The sequence below is a fragment of the Oncorhynchus masou genome, chromosome 6, assembly GCF_036934945.1.
Source record: "Oncorhynchus masou masou isolate Uvic2021 chromosome 6, UVic_Omas_1.1, whole genome shotgun sequence".
In the NCBI taxonomy this organism is placed as follows: domain Eukaryota; kingdom Metazoa; phylum Chordata; class Actinopteri; order Salmoniformes; family Salmonidae; genus Oncorhynchus; species Oncorhynchus masou.
Genome location: NC_088217.1, coordinates 64,462,516 through 64,476,192, shown reverse-complemented (window position 1 = coordinate 64,476,192; position 13,677 = coordinate 64,462,516). Strand labels below are relative to the sequence as shown.

The 13,677-nt window shown below is 43.0% G+C and overlaps 1 long non-coding RNA gene across 1 annotated transcript; it reads right to left on the bottom strand.

Annotated features, from left to right (window-relative positions):
* Nucleotides 1-35: 35 nt before the first annotated feature.
* Nucleotides 36-12,198, bottom strand: LOC135541176 (uncharacterized). The gene is made up of 2 exons (XR_010455932.1): nt 12,041-12,198; nt 36-325 (listed from the first exon to the last, which is right to left on the bottom strand). It is a non-coding gene; the product is annotated as an uncharacterized LOC135541176 (long non-coding RNA).
* Between the last annotated feature and the right edge of the window lie 1,479 nt (nt 12,199-13,677).

Below are 13,677 nucleotides of genomic sequence, written 5' to 3'. Positions count from 1 at the left end.
CAAAGCCCATTACAAAAAGGGAGACAGCGTGGAGATAAAGAATAACAAAACATATTTATTAACTGAAGTAAAGTAAATACAATTAACAATGGTGTGTGTTTAGTCAGTAGTGTAAGTGAGTGGTTGCGTGTATACATGTGATAATGAGGGGTGTTGAATGGTGCCAATGCAAACAAACCAAATAGCCACAACCAAAATCGGTCTGTGTCTGCATGGAGAGGGTCTCCTCAATGAATGGGGAAGAGGTGCATTTATCCTGGGACACACCCGAGCCCAGGTTTGTCCCATTTCACTGACGACCCTCCCGGCTCCGCCCACCGACATCCTGTTAAGGAAAACAAGAGCAAAGAGAAAGAATTTGTCAGAGTGGGAGGGTCGTCACAGTCAGCAAGCTACCTAACATTAGTAGTTATACATCAAACTTGCCAGTATATTAACTTTCGGCTAACTAACTGCCCAACGTTTCCTGACTTGATTATAATCGTCATTCTTAGCTTAGCTAAATGGTATAGTCGTTGTGCTTTCTCAAATGACATTTGAGTGTTTTTGTAAATTCGCTCTGGCTATCTATACGAGTCAAAACTGCGAAAAAAACCTACTTGTGTAGAAAGTATCATCCGCACCTAGATTGTGTCAACTGTGCTTATGACTCCGTAATGACAAAGTAGGGAAAAAAATAAAAAACTTCTGAAAAAAAAACAATGGGGGGAGCTCAGCATTCCAAGGGCAAAAATTATTTTGGGGCTAGCATGATGACGACCGAGCTAGCTGCCCAGGCTTACATAATTAGAAAGAGGAGATCCTCATGATTAAAATGGCGTCCGACTTGAAAAAAAATCTAAATATACACATTACGAGATATTTTGTGAAATAGACAGACATGCCTATATTTCCCCCATAGGAAACAATGGGATGACTGCAGAGTTCCAATATTATTTATGTTGTTTACATTTTAACTATAAAACAATGTGAGCAGGTCTCATTGGTAACAATAGCGAAGCAGGCATTGTGACGTTAAATAATAAACTGGGAATAGGACGTTCGGAAGACGAGTTGGTGCCACGGTGCTCAAGAGAACTAATAGGAGCCGACAGGTTGAAAAATGCACTAAAGCCTGTTTTTTTCGCGATTACTTCAAAACGACAGCAAGCAGCTGGGAAATATGGTCATATTATGAAACTGGGCTCCATGGCGGATGCAATTAACTCGTTTTTTAAAATCAGAAAATAACGTAAAAAATGTCATGTGTCCAGCCTATTATCTACACGGATTTCGGAGCAGAGTCAGTGTACCAGAGTGCAGAATAATTACTTTACGAGCGCTCAACACCCGTTGAATATGGCCGGTGTCAGTAAATGTTGGAAAAAACGCGTAATTAAATTGTTTCCAGCAGCACATTTACAGTCACCAACCCTCTGGTTAACACAAACACTGCCTTACCAGCTCTGCTAGGGCGAGTAAACTGGTCAGAGTGGTCTCATTTGTGTCTGGAAGTAGCTATCCAGCGTTATGGCCGTTGTAAGGCCAGAACGCTCAAATCAACCCTACACCTCGGTCCGAACGTCCAGTGTGCGCTCCGAGAGCAAAACGGTCTGAATTTACAAACTGACAATGCTCTGAATTTATGAGCGTCACGTTGTACAGCGCTATAGGATTTTTATTTATTTTTTACATTGTAGAATAATAGTGAAGACATCAAAACTATGAAGTAACACTGGCCTCCCGCATGCCCTGCATTCTGTATTACAGACATGGCCTGCTCTCCCATATGTAAGGAATTAGGCACTTTCCCATGTTTACCACAGTATGTATTGTGGACTGCACAGTATCCTCATAAACAAACAAACACATTTCGTTAAAATAAAAATTAAAAAAAATACTCTTTCAAAATGCAGATGTTGATTTAGTTAAAGATCCATAACGAATTACTATGGGAATAAATATCACTGATTCACAGAAATATTGGAACAAAATCAAATCAAATTTTATTTGTCACATACACATGGTTAGCAGATGTTAATGCGAGTGTAGCGAAATGCTTGTGCTTCTAGTTCCGACAATGCAGTAATAACCAACAAGTAATCTAACTAACAATTCCAAAACTACTGTCTTATACACACAAGTGTAAGGGGATAAAGAATATGTACATAAAGATATATGAATGAGTGATAGTACAGAGCAGCATAGGCAAGATACAGTAGATGGTATCGAGTACAGTATATACATATGAGATGAGTATGTAAACAAAGTGGCATAGTTAAGTGGCTAGTGATACATGTATTACATAAAGATGCAGTAGATGATATAGAGTACAGTATATACGTATACATATGAGATAAATAATGTAGGGTATGTAAACATTATATTAGGTAGCATTGTTTAAAGTGGCTAGTGATATATTTTACATAATTTCCCATCAATTCCCATTATTAAAGTGGCTGGAGTTGAGTCAGCGTGTTGGCAGCAGCCACTCAATGTTAGTGGTTGCTGTTTAACAGTCTGATGGCCTTGAGATAGAAGCTGTTTTTCAGTCTCTCGGTCCCAGCTTTGATGCACCTGTACTGACCTCGCCTTCTGGATGGTAGCGGGGTGAACAGGCAGTGGCTCGGGTGGTTGTTTTGTCCTTGATGATCTTTATGGCCTTCCTGTAACATCGGGTGGTCTAGGTGTCCTGGAGGGCAGGTAGTTTGCCCCCGGTGATGCGTTGTGCAGACCTCACTACCCTCTGGAGAGCCTTACGGTTGTGGGCGGAGCAGTTGCCGTACCAGGCGGTGATACAGCCCGCCAGGATGCTCTCGATTGTGCATCTGTAGAAGTTTGTGAGTGCTTTTGGTGACAAGCCGAATTTCTTCAGCCTCCTGAGGTTGAAGAGGCGCTGCTGCACCTTCTTCACGATGCTGTCTGTGTGGGTGGACCAATTCAGTTTGTCTGTGATGTGTATGCCGAGGAACTTAAAACTTACTACCCTCTCCACTACTGTTCCATCGATGTGGATAGGGGGGTGTTCCCTCTGCTGTTTCCTGAAGTCCACAATCATCTCCTTAGTTTTGTTGACGTTGAGTGTGAGGTTATTTTCCTGACACCACACTCCGAGGGCCCTCACCTCCTCCCTGTAGGCCATCTCGTCGTTGTTGGTAATCAAGCCTACCACTGTTGTGTCGTCCGCAAACCTGATGATTGAGTTGGAGGCGTGCGTGGCCACGCAGTCATGGGTGAACAGGGAGTACAGGAGAGGGCTCAGAACGCACCCTTGTGGGGCCCCAGTGTTGAGGATCAGCGGGGTGGAGATGTTGTTGCCTACCCTTACCACCTGGGGGCGGCCCGTCAGGAAGTCCAGTACCCAGTTGACCAGGGCGGGGTCGAGACCCAGGGTCTCGAGCTTGGTGACGAGCTTGGAGGGTACTATGGTGTTAAATGCCGAGCTGTAGTCGATGAACAGCATTCTCACATAGGTATTCCTCTTGTCCAGATGGGTTAGGGCAGTGTGCAGTGTAGTTGAGATTGCATCGTCTGTGGACCTATTTGGGCGGTAAGCAAATTGGAGTGGGTCTAGGGTGTCAGGTAGGGTGGAGGTGATATGGTCCTTGACTAGTCTCTCAAAGCACTTCATGATGACGGAAGTGAGTGCTACGGGGCGGTAGTCGTTTAGCTCAGTTAGCGTAGCTTTCTTGGGAACAGGAACAACGGTGGCCCTCTTGAAGCATGTGGGAACAGCAGACTGAGATAGGGATTGATTGAATATGTCCGTAAACACACCAGCCAGCTAGTCTGCGCATGCTCTGAGGGCGCGGCTGAGGATGCCGTCTGGGCCTGCAGCCTTGCGAGGGTTAACACGTTTAAATGTTTTACTCACCTCGGCTGCTGTGAAGGAGAGTCCGCATGTTTTCGTTGCAGGCCGTGTCAGTGGCACTGTATTGTCCTCAAAGCTGGCAAAAAAGTTATTTAGTCTGCCTGGGAGCAAGACATCCTGGTCCGTGACTGGGCTGGTTTTCTTTTTGTAATCCATGATTGACTGTAGACCCTGCCACATACCTCGTGTCTGAGCCGTTGAATTGAGATTCTACTTTGTCTCTATACTGCCGCTTAGCTTGTTTGATTGCCTTGCGGAGGGAATAGCTGCACTGTTTGTATTCGGTCATGTTTCCAGTCACCTTGCCCTGATTAAAAGCAGTGGTTCACGCTTTCAGTTTCACGCGAATGCTGCCATCAATCCACGGTTTCTGGTTTGGGAATGTTTTAATCGTTGCTATGGGAACGACATCTTCAACGCACGTTCTAATGAACTCGCACACCGAATCAGCGTATTCGTCAATGTTGTTGTCTGACGCAATACGAAACATATCCCAGTCCATGTGATGGAAGCAGTCTTGGAGTGTGGAATCAGATTGGTCGGACCAGCGTTGGACAGATCTCAGCGTGGGAGCTTCTGGTTTTAGTTTCTGTCTGTAGGCAGGGATCTACAAGATGGAGTCGTGGTCAGCTTTTCCGAAAGGAGGGCGGGGCAGGGCCTTATATGCGTCGCGGAAGTTAGAATAACAATGCTCCAAGGTTTTGCCAGCCCTGGTTGCGCAATCAATATGCTGATACAATTTAGGGAGTCTTGCTTTCAGATTAGCCTTGTTAAAATCCCCAGCTACAATGAATCTAGCCTCAGGATGTATGGATTCCAGTTTAAGAGAATCTAAGAGAATTCTCTTGGTGGATAATGCGGTCGACATTTGATTGTGAGGAATTCTAAATCAGGTGAACAGAAGGATTTGAGTTCCTGTATGTTTCTGTGATCACACCACGTCTCGTTAGCCATAAGGCATACGCCCCCGCCCCCTCTTCTTGCCAGAAAGATGTTTGTTTCTGTCGGCGCGATGCGTGGAGAAACCAGCTGGCTGCACCGACTCCGACAGCATCTCTCCAGCGAGCCATGTTTCCGTGAAGCAAAGAACGTTACAGTCTCTGATGTCCCTCTGGAATGCTACCCTTGCTCGGATTTCATCAACCTTGTTGTCAAGAGACTGGACATTGGCAAGAAGAATGCTAGGGAGTGGTGCACGATGTGCCCGTCTCCGGAGTCTGACCAGAAGACCGCCTCATTTCCCTCTTTTACGAAGTCGTTGTTTGGGGTCGCCGGCTAGGATCCATTCCGTTGTCCTGGGTGAAAGGCAGAACACAGGATCCGCTTCGTGAAAGTCATATTCTTGGTCGTACTGATGGTGAGTTGACGCTGCTCTTATATTCAGTAGTTCTTCTTGACTGTATGTAATGAAACCTAAGATGACCTGGGGTACTAATGTAAGAAATAACACGTAAAAAAAAAAACTGCATAGTTTCCTCGGAACGCGAAGCGAGGCGGCCATCTCTGTCGGCGCCGGAAGTTTACAACAAAGTTGTCTAATGAAGGAAAACAATTTAGAATCCTCCAATCCTGTTGCCTACTCCCGACAGCGCCGTATTTCCATTCCATCCTAACAGAAACCCTTAGTGTTTTGTTTTTCTTCTTTCTCTGAATGGAAACACCATAATATGAATCAAATTAACTTGGCCAAATTTCTTAAAATCAATCCCATATACTATGCTATTACAAGAAAACAGTAGCGTGCCGTGGTTCTGGGGCCTGGGCCTTCAGTGAAGTCCTACACAGTCCCACCCGAATTAATCCACCTCTTATTACCATCATTATGATGCCATGGCTCTAGACACTATACATTTAGACAGAAACGCAGTATAACCAGGTGTTGCGTCACCTTGAAATTTACATTTTTATTCAGAGAATTGCAGGGGAAGAGTACAATAGTACAATACCTTTTCATTGTGCAGCTTCGTTGCCCTGCGCGCTTGTTCGTTAAGCTGTAGATCCACTCGGGTGTCCCCGAAAGTTTTCAAAAGCACCATTGTTTGTTAGTGCCCAGCCGTACTTTGGTGTCTTGTTGCTGCCTTGGTTAGACAACTCAGGTTTGCAAAGCCAGTGTGGCTCCAAACACCAAATCGATCACTTGCAAATAATAGGCATTCCCAGCAGTATAGTTTGCAGTGCTTCTCGGAGCCTGTCTTTCTAGTGTCGGCTTTGTAGCGTCGGCGTCTTCCTCTCCTGACAATGTCTAACTTTTCTTGAAAAGTTTGTCTTGAGAATGGCGTTATAATTATATCCTCGACAAAATTGATATCTTCTCCTTCCGCCATTGTGGTTTGAAAAAACAGCTTAGTAGTACGCAAATTAATTTGTTTATCAATTTCAGTTTCCTAGTTCTGAGACCTGCCCATATAGGACCTGCCTCTCAATATTGGTAATCCAATCAAAAGACGGGCAGGCACTACGCCTGCTAGCTGGCTCCTGTGTAACACTGGAGCCAGCCAGCAGGCGTACAATAGCCAACTCTAAAGCTGATTGGTTGATACTACATTTTAATTTCCATTCACTTTAAGCTACAAGCGCCCGCACTGTTGATTCTGAAGGCCTGAGGGCAGATTTTAGACCCCTGGCAACACATGATGGCTGAATATGATTGGATAAAATATCTAACATAAAGACCAGACCTCCAAATCTCAACCTGGGGCTGGAAGCAGTGCAACCAAGAGGAACGCTATGAAATGAAGAGTGTAACTCTTACTCTGGGGAATAATTTAATACATATTTGTGGGAAAATATATTTAAAAACAAATTATATTCTGATGATGTTTAGGCCAGCAGAGAAGGCCTTGCTGGCCCTGACGGCCCACCACTGCAAGAAAGGTTTGAAATTCTCTGGTAATGCCAATACGGAATACTATCAAATGTTTCTCAAATATGCCCTCTGGTGGTCAAACTAGCAATAACGTGCAGTAACAGAAAGAATGGCTGAGAATTGAATGACATGCCACTGAATGCCGGAGCAGCACGCAAAGTGTACCCGCAGTATGACAACTTTTAAAGGAGGAACCACATATCAGGATGTTGCTGTAGATGTTACTTTACATATTGGAAAAGTGTTTATGTTGAACTCATGAGTTCGGGGCATGATTTTCCATGTTTGAAGCTGGCCTGTATAGGTGTATTTATTTGGGAAGACAGCTGTGCATGAATGGATCTCACCGTAGTAGGCTGCATTTTGGTTATTTGGATCTCCATTCACCTTTAGTTTACTGTGAACTAACTTTATTGAACTGATATTTTGTTTAATAGACCTACTACTTTGTACCATTGTTTTGTTCTGTTCGTAGTTGTGTCTGTATTCTAAGCCAAACTGCTATTCTGTTTTTTGTTGTTGCAGGCATGAATAATTAGGCTATCACTTTCAGCATTTAGTTTGCATTATTTTGGTAAGACAGCTGTGTGCGTGGCTGCATTCACAAAAACTATCTTGAGGCTTTTATCCATAACCAAAACGGCCTTTCTGTAGCACGCTGTTCATTGTGCCGATACAGCGTAGCAGAGCTCAAATCAAACTTTATTTGCCACATGCGCCAAATACAACAAGTGTAGCCTTTACTGTGAAATGCTGACTTACTATCCCTTAACCAACAGTGCACATCAAGAAAAATAAAAAGTTTTACCAAGTAGGCTAAAATAAATAATCAAAAGTAACAATAACAAGGCTATATACAAGGAGCACTGGTACCGAGTCAGTGTAGGTAACAAACAAACACAGAGTAGCAGCAGTGTACAGGGAGGGGCTATTTTGTACAGGGAGGTGGCTATTTTTATGAATTGTTCAGCAGTCTATTGGCTTGGGGGTAGAAGAAAATTACTATATGTAAAGATATAGAAAAAAATAAAGGCTATTGAAGCAAATAGCTGCATTTCTGATTCATTCTTGTCACATATTTTAGTACAGTCATGAAAGTGAAAAGGTGTTATTCTTATTCTATCATGAAATACTTATGTGAAAAATCATTCAAACTTCAAAGAAAAAAGTGAATCATTTATGTAATGGTCCCTGTTGTTAGTGTTTTTAGGTCAGTGTGTTATGGGTGACAATGTATGCTTTCTGAGTGAGAATTGTTGCCAGTGTTGTGGTCGAATGAGCTTATTTTAAGATATGTATGAAGCGTTTTGGTGGTTTGATGCATGTTGGTAATGCAGACTGTGTGAAGAGTTTTGAAAAAGTGTCTTCAGTATTGACCGATGCTTGTTAGCATTTGAAAAAAAATCTAAACAGGTGTGCCTTCTTAAAAGTTATTTTGTGGAATTTCTTTCCTTCTTAATGCGTTTGAGCCAATCAGTTGTGTTGTGACAAGGTGGGTGGGGGTATACAGAAGATAGCCCTATTTGGTAAAAGACCACGTACATATTATGGCAAGGACAGGGCAAATAAGCAAAGAGAAACGACAGTCCATAATTACTTTAAGACATGAAGGTCAGTCAATATGGAACATTTCAATAACTTTAAAGTTTCTTCATGTGCAGTCACAAAAGCCATCAAGCCCTATGATGAAACTGGCTCTCAGGAGGACCGCCACAGGAATGGAAGACCCAGAGTTACCTCTGCTGCAGAGGATACGTTCAATAGATTTACCAGGCTCAGAAATTGCAGTCCAAATAAATGCTTCAGAGTGCAAATAACAGACACATCTCAACATCAACTGTTCAGAGGAGACTGTGTGAATCAGGCCTTTATGGTCAAATTGCTGCAAAGAAACCACTAAAGTATACCAATAAGAAGAACAGACTTGCTTGGGCCAAGAAATGGACATTAGACCGTTGGAAATTTGTCCTTCGGTCTGGAGTCCAAATTTGAGATTTTTGGTTCCAACCGCTATGTCTTTGTGAGACGCGGTATGGGTTATCTCTGCATGTGCATTTCCCAGCGTAAAACATGGAGGTGTTATGGTGTGGGGGTGCTTTGCTGGTGACACTGTCTGTGATTTATTTAGAATTCAAGGTATACTAAACCAGCATGGCTACCAAAGCATTCTCTAGCAATACGTCATCCATGTGGATTGTGCTTGGTCCCACTATCATTTGCTTTTCAACAGGACAATGACCCAACACACCTCCAGGCTGTGTAAGGGCTATTTTACCAAGAAGATGAGTGATGGGGTGCTGCATCAGATGACCTGGTCTTCACAATCATCGGATATTGTAATAGCTTTCATTGTCTGTTTATCTGCCCCCTTTATTTATCCAACGGTTCTGACTTGTTGTACTGTAAGAACAGCCCAAGTTCTGAATTCTGTTGCTGTACATTTCAAACGTGTTGAACAAATAGTTATATTTACTACGTCCATCGTCGCTCGCTCATTAATGTCTTAATCAAAATCACGCATTTCCTATGTTTTTTAAAAGGCAGTAAATGAAGCTGAATTAACTGTTTCGCTGCCAGACAAGGCTCCGCTGAAAGCCAGGTGTGGTGGTGGTAAGGTGTTGGGACTGCTGCTGGGACTCTAATGGGCCCTAATAGTTTGTGGGCACTGTTTGTCACAGTTATAGTACAATTAATGTATTGTTTAGTGTTGTGGCTTTGCCGTCATGCATCCCACTGTTTTTGTTTGTTTGCCCCACCAAGATTTACATGATAAAATCGACACTGCTCCTTTGTCACTTTAAGGACCACAGTTGCCCGAGTTTACTCTTAATACCATCAGACAGATTGAGACGTACAGCTGCATCAAAGCCAAGACCGTAAAAACAGCTTCTATTACCAGGCCAGTCTGATAAACCGCCATCAATAGCCGTCTACCTGGTGATGCACACTCACACACAGACAACGCTGCTGTCCCATGTTATAGAGGCATTGAAGCACCGGTCACTTCCCGTTTCACACTGTGTATTTAAAATACTGTATCCCCAACATAGTGTATTCTAATATTTCTACTAATGTATATTGTATTTTAGTTACATTGTTTATACACACCGCATATTCATTTATATACCTAATTATTGACGCTTACTATAATACATCTACTGCTGTACATATCATTCTTAGTTTATCTTGTGTAAATTCCCCCAGTGTACATATGTAGAGATTGTATAGATTTTGATACTGCTACAGTGATATTTCTGTTAATTGGATTCGTTCCACCGTTCTTTATTTCCTTGTGCGGTACAGACACTTAAAAGACAAACCCTATCCCCTCAGCCCTCAAATTAAGTGGACACTTCTGATGACGTTTCATGACATTTGACGAGTATACACTTGCAAGGCAACGGAGGAAGGAATTCATTTTAAATGGACCACCCTTGGCCGGAAATTCGTCACTGGTTTGTACGGCCCGATGATTGTGTTTTCTGACACCAGTAACTTGTGGGTGCTTTATATGCGCTACAGTCAATTATGAGTGTATATCTAAGTATAATAAATATATAATTATTAATATACGCCAAATTAATTTGCCAACTAACGTTAGACTGCCGTGCTGGAACTTCTGAAGAAGGATGTTTTACATCTACAATTTCCAAAAGGTAACCAAACAAAAACATATTTACTTTTTACGTAGTAAAGCAAAATTTCAAACTTATTTGCATTCGTTTTCACTTACATTTACGCATGTTGACTTCTCCATTGATGTTGTTTTTAAGTTTGATGACTTTTCTTAGCGGATGAAAATTGTCGGAAATTGAATTATGGGGAGTTTCAGGCCAGGAGTGACTATAGTTGCAGTCCAAACACTTAAAATACCCACCCTATCCCCTCAGCCCTCAAATTAAGTCGACTCTTCTGACGACGTATCATGATGTCTGATGAGTATACACTTACAGCGCAAGGGAGGAAGGAATGATTTTTAAATGGACCACCCTTGGCCGGAAATCCATCACTCGTTCACCCCGCGATGATTGTGTTTTCAGCCAGTGCTACAGTCAATTATAATTAAAAAAAAATATATATTTTTTTGTTTACATATGCCTACTGTATGATAGCTAGCAAATGAATTCGCTAACTAACATTAGTCTGCATAGCTGGAACTTCTGATGAAGGAAAATGTTTTATTTCTACATTTTCCAAAAGCTAACCAAACAAAAACATTACTTTTACAAGACATGTTTGTTCCGCCATTTGCATTAGTATCACCATTTCAAATTTATTTCCATTCGTTTTCACTTTACACTTGTATGTTGACTTCTCCATATTAACGTTGGAGTTTCTCCTGACTTTTCTTCGATGTACAACCTTCGCAAATTGAATTATGGGCCGTTTCAGGCCCCGAAGTGAACATAATTGTACACTCGCAAAGCCGACTAAAAAGGAGGGCTGAAGGGCTTAAATTGCAAACTTCGCCTGCTTGGCTAATCATTTGGACCACCCTCCAAGATGGCGACGGGGATTCCTCGAGGGCAAGTGGACGAGGGTGTCTTAAGTGTTTGGACTGCAGCCCTTGCCTTTTTTTAGGCTACATTTTAAATTGTTTGACGGCATTGTGGCATTGTTAGGAGCTAGTAATGTAAGCATTTTGTGTGATGGGTGTAAGATGGCACAGTGATGCCATCTGTTGGTAAATGTTCATTACTGCAACTCTTGTGTTTTACCTGGGTGCTTGAGATACCCGGATGTGCTGTGATGTACTGAACAAGACTGGTTACTCGCATCAATGCCTCTGTCTCGTCATTTAACATTCAAACATGGTGTCAGAGTCGGATAACTAACCATGCGTTCCGCAAATTAGAGTCACCTGTTCTGGTTTACCAAACAAATGCTTATTTGTGTAATATTTAGCCCGGAATTGGCCTTAGCTAGAGTGAGTTAGCTAGCTAGTGAGCTAGTTAACTCACTCTAGCTAAGGCCAGTTCCGAAAATTTGCTGCAGGATGGGAATTTGAGCACGTCACTTCATCACCACGACACCCAAAAGCTAAATGGGAAGGCGGAGTCCGCAGTAAAAATCACAAAGAACCTCTGCAAAAAGGCTCTGTGAGAGGGCAAAGATGCCTGGAAAGCAATCCTGCAGTGGCGCAATACCCGACAGAAGGCATGGATAGCAGCCCGGCACAGCGCCTCATGGCACGGCGCTAAAAGCAGCTCTGCCAGTAGCCAGCACTCTCCTGGAGCCATGTGTGGTGACAGACGTGCTGGTGAAGCTACGTCACAGAAGACAGGTCTCCAAGTTCAAATACGACAAATCAGCAAAAGACTTACCTGAGCTCAGGGTGGGTGAAACGGTGCGAATGAAGCCACTACCAGGGGACCGGACAGGCCTCTGGAGACTCGGATCCTGTGTACAGAAAGTGGCACCACGCTCCTACTTGGTCGAAGTGAATGGATCACTGTACCGTCGTAACAGGGTTGACCTTCGGATTGCTGAGCCAGCACCTACTCCGAACCCTGATGGCCAAAGGGGTCGCATGACAAAAGACAGAACCCCAGCAAGTCACATGGGGCCTGAGGCACTGGGCGAAGAGCCAGGGGATCACAGGTCGGCCGCTCCCTCGCCCATCAAGTCTCCCCTTAGACAGTCAGGTGACACGCCTGTGCAGGAACCCGCAGTCCTCGCAGACAAGCCCCCTGTCTTTTCACGCTGCGGGCGTCTGTCCCAGCCAACAAAAATACTTAATCTGTAGGTTTCCCATCAGGGATTGTTGACCGACAGAGAAAAGTGAAGAGAATATCAAAATGTGTTGTTACCTGAGAATAAATAAATAAAAATACTAAACTGTTCATGTTGGAAATTGTTAATAGGTTTGTTTTGTTAGTGAATTGACACCTCCTGTCCTATTTTATTAAATGGAAGATGTTATGGATGTAAGATGGCACAGTGATGCCATCTGTTGGTAAATGTTCATTACTGCAACTCTTGTGTTTTACCGGGGTGCTTGAGATACCCGGATGTGTTGTGATGTACTGAACAAGACTGGTTACTCCAATCAATGCCTGTCTCGTCATTTAACATTCAAACATTTTGCTGCACCACTGCAACACCTGCTAAACTGTGTACGTGACCAATATACTTTGATTTGACATGCAAATATAGGCAAATTTTCATACCCAAATATGACAGCATTCCACACCATGATGTTGTTCTCAGATGGAGCGACACTGACTCAAGCGGATCTTGTTGCAGTCAGTCAGATGCATGAAAAAAGAAATCAATACAAAGTGACAAGGGACGGAGTATTACAATGTATCAACATATGTACGCAGCGCTGTAGCCAGATCACTATGCTGGTTTGTTTTAAACAGTAAACAAACTCAATGCCTTGACACCTTCACAACAAATCACCTTTTGAAATCCCTCATGAGTCGTCTTCTCGCTGGAGTGGACATCACTGAAGACTATGCACGCATCTTTTCGGGTCTATCATTTTTGCAGTAGTTATGTTTTGACACGAAATTCACCCTTTCTTCCTGACAACAAAACATGTTCTTTGTATGCCCCAAAATATGAGCGGCGATATCGCATTCTCAAAATAGATAGGAGTTCTGTATATAGCTATCATCCTCAAAGACAAAATCTACAATAATGTCAATCAGCGTGGCTATAGAGATACGACAAATGCAGACCCCTATTTCTAGGTGTAAAATGGAACAGACTCAGCTGGAGGCGTGGCCTTGGAACGTGAGGGGTTGTACAAAAAGGTTGACTGCAGAGGCGACAAGGTGACGCACACAAATGCATAGCCATGTGAGTTCGAGATTGCTCTCAAGGGATGGCATGTACTTTTAGGACTACAATTAGTAAGCATGGGAAGAGCAACTTGAAATAGATTTGACAAATACATTTTGTGGTCACACCTTGTCCATCCAGGACTTCTACATCTGGTGGTGTCAGAGGAAGG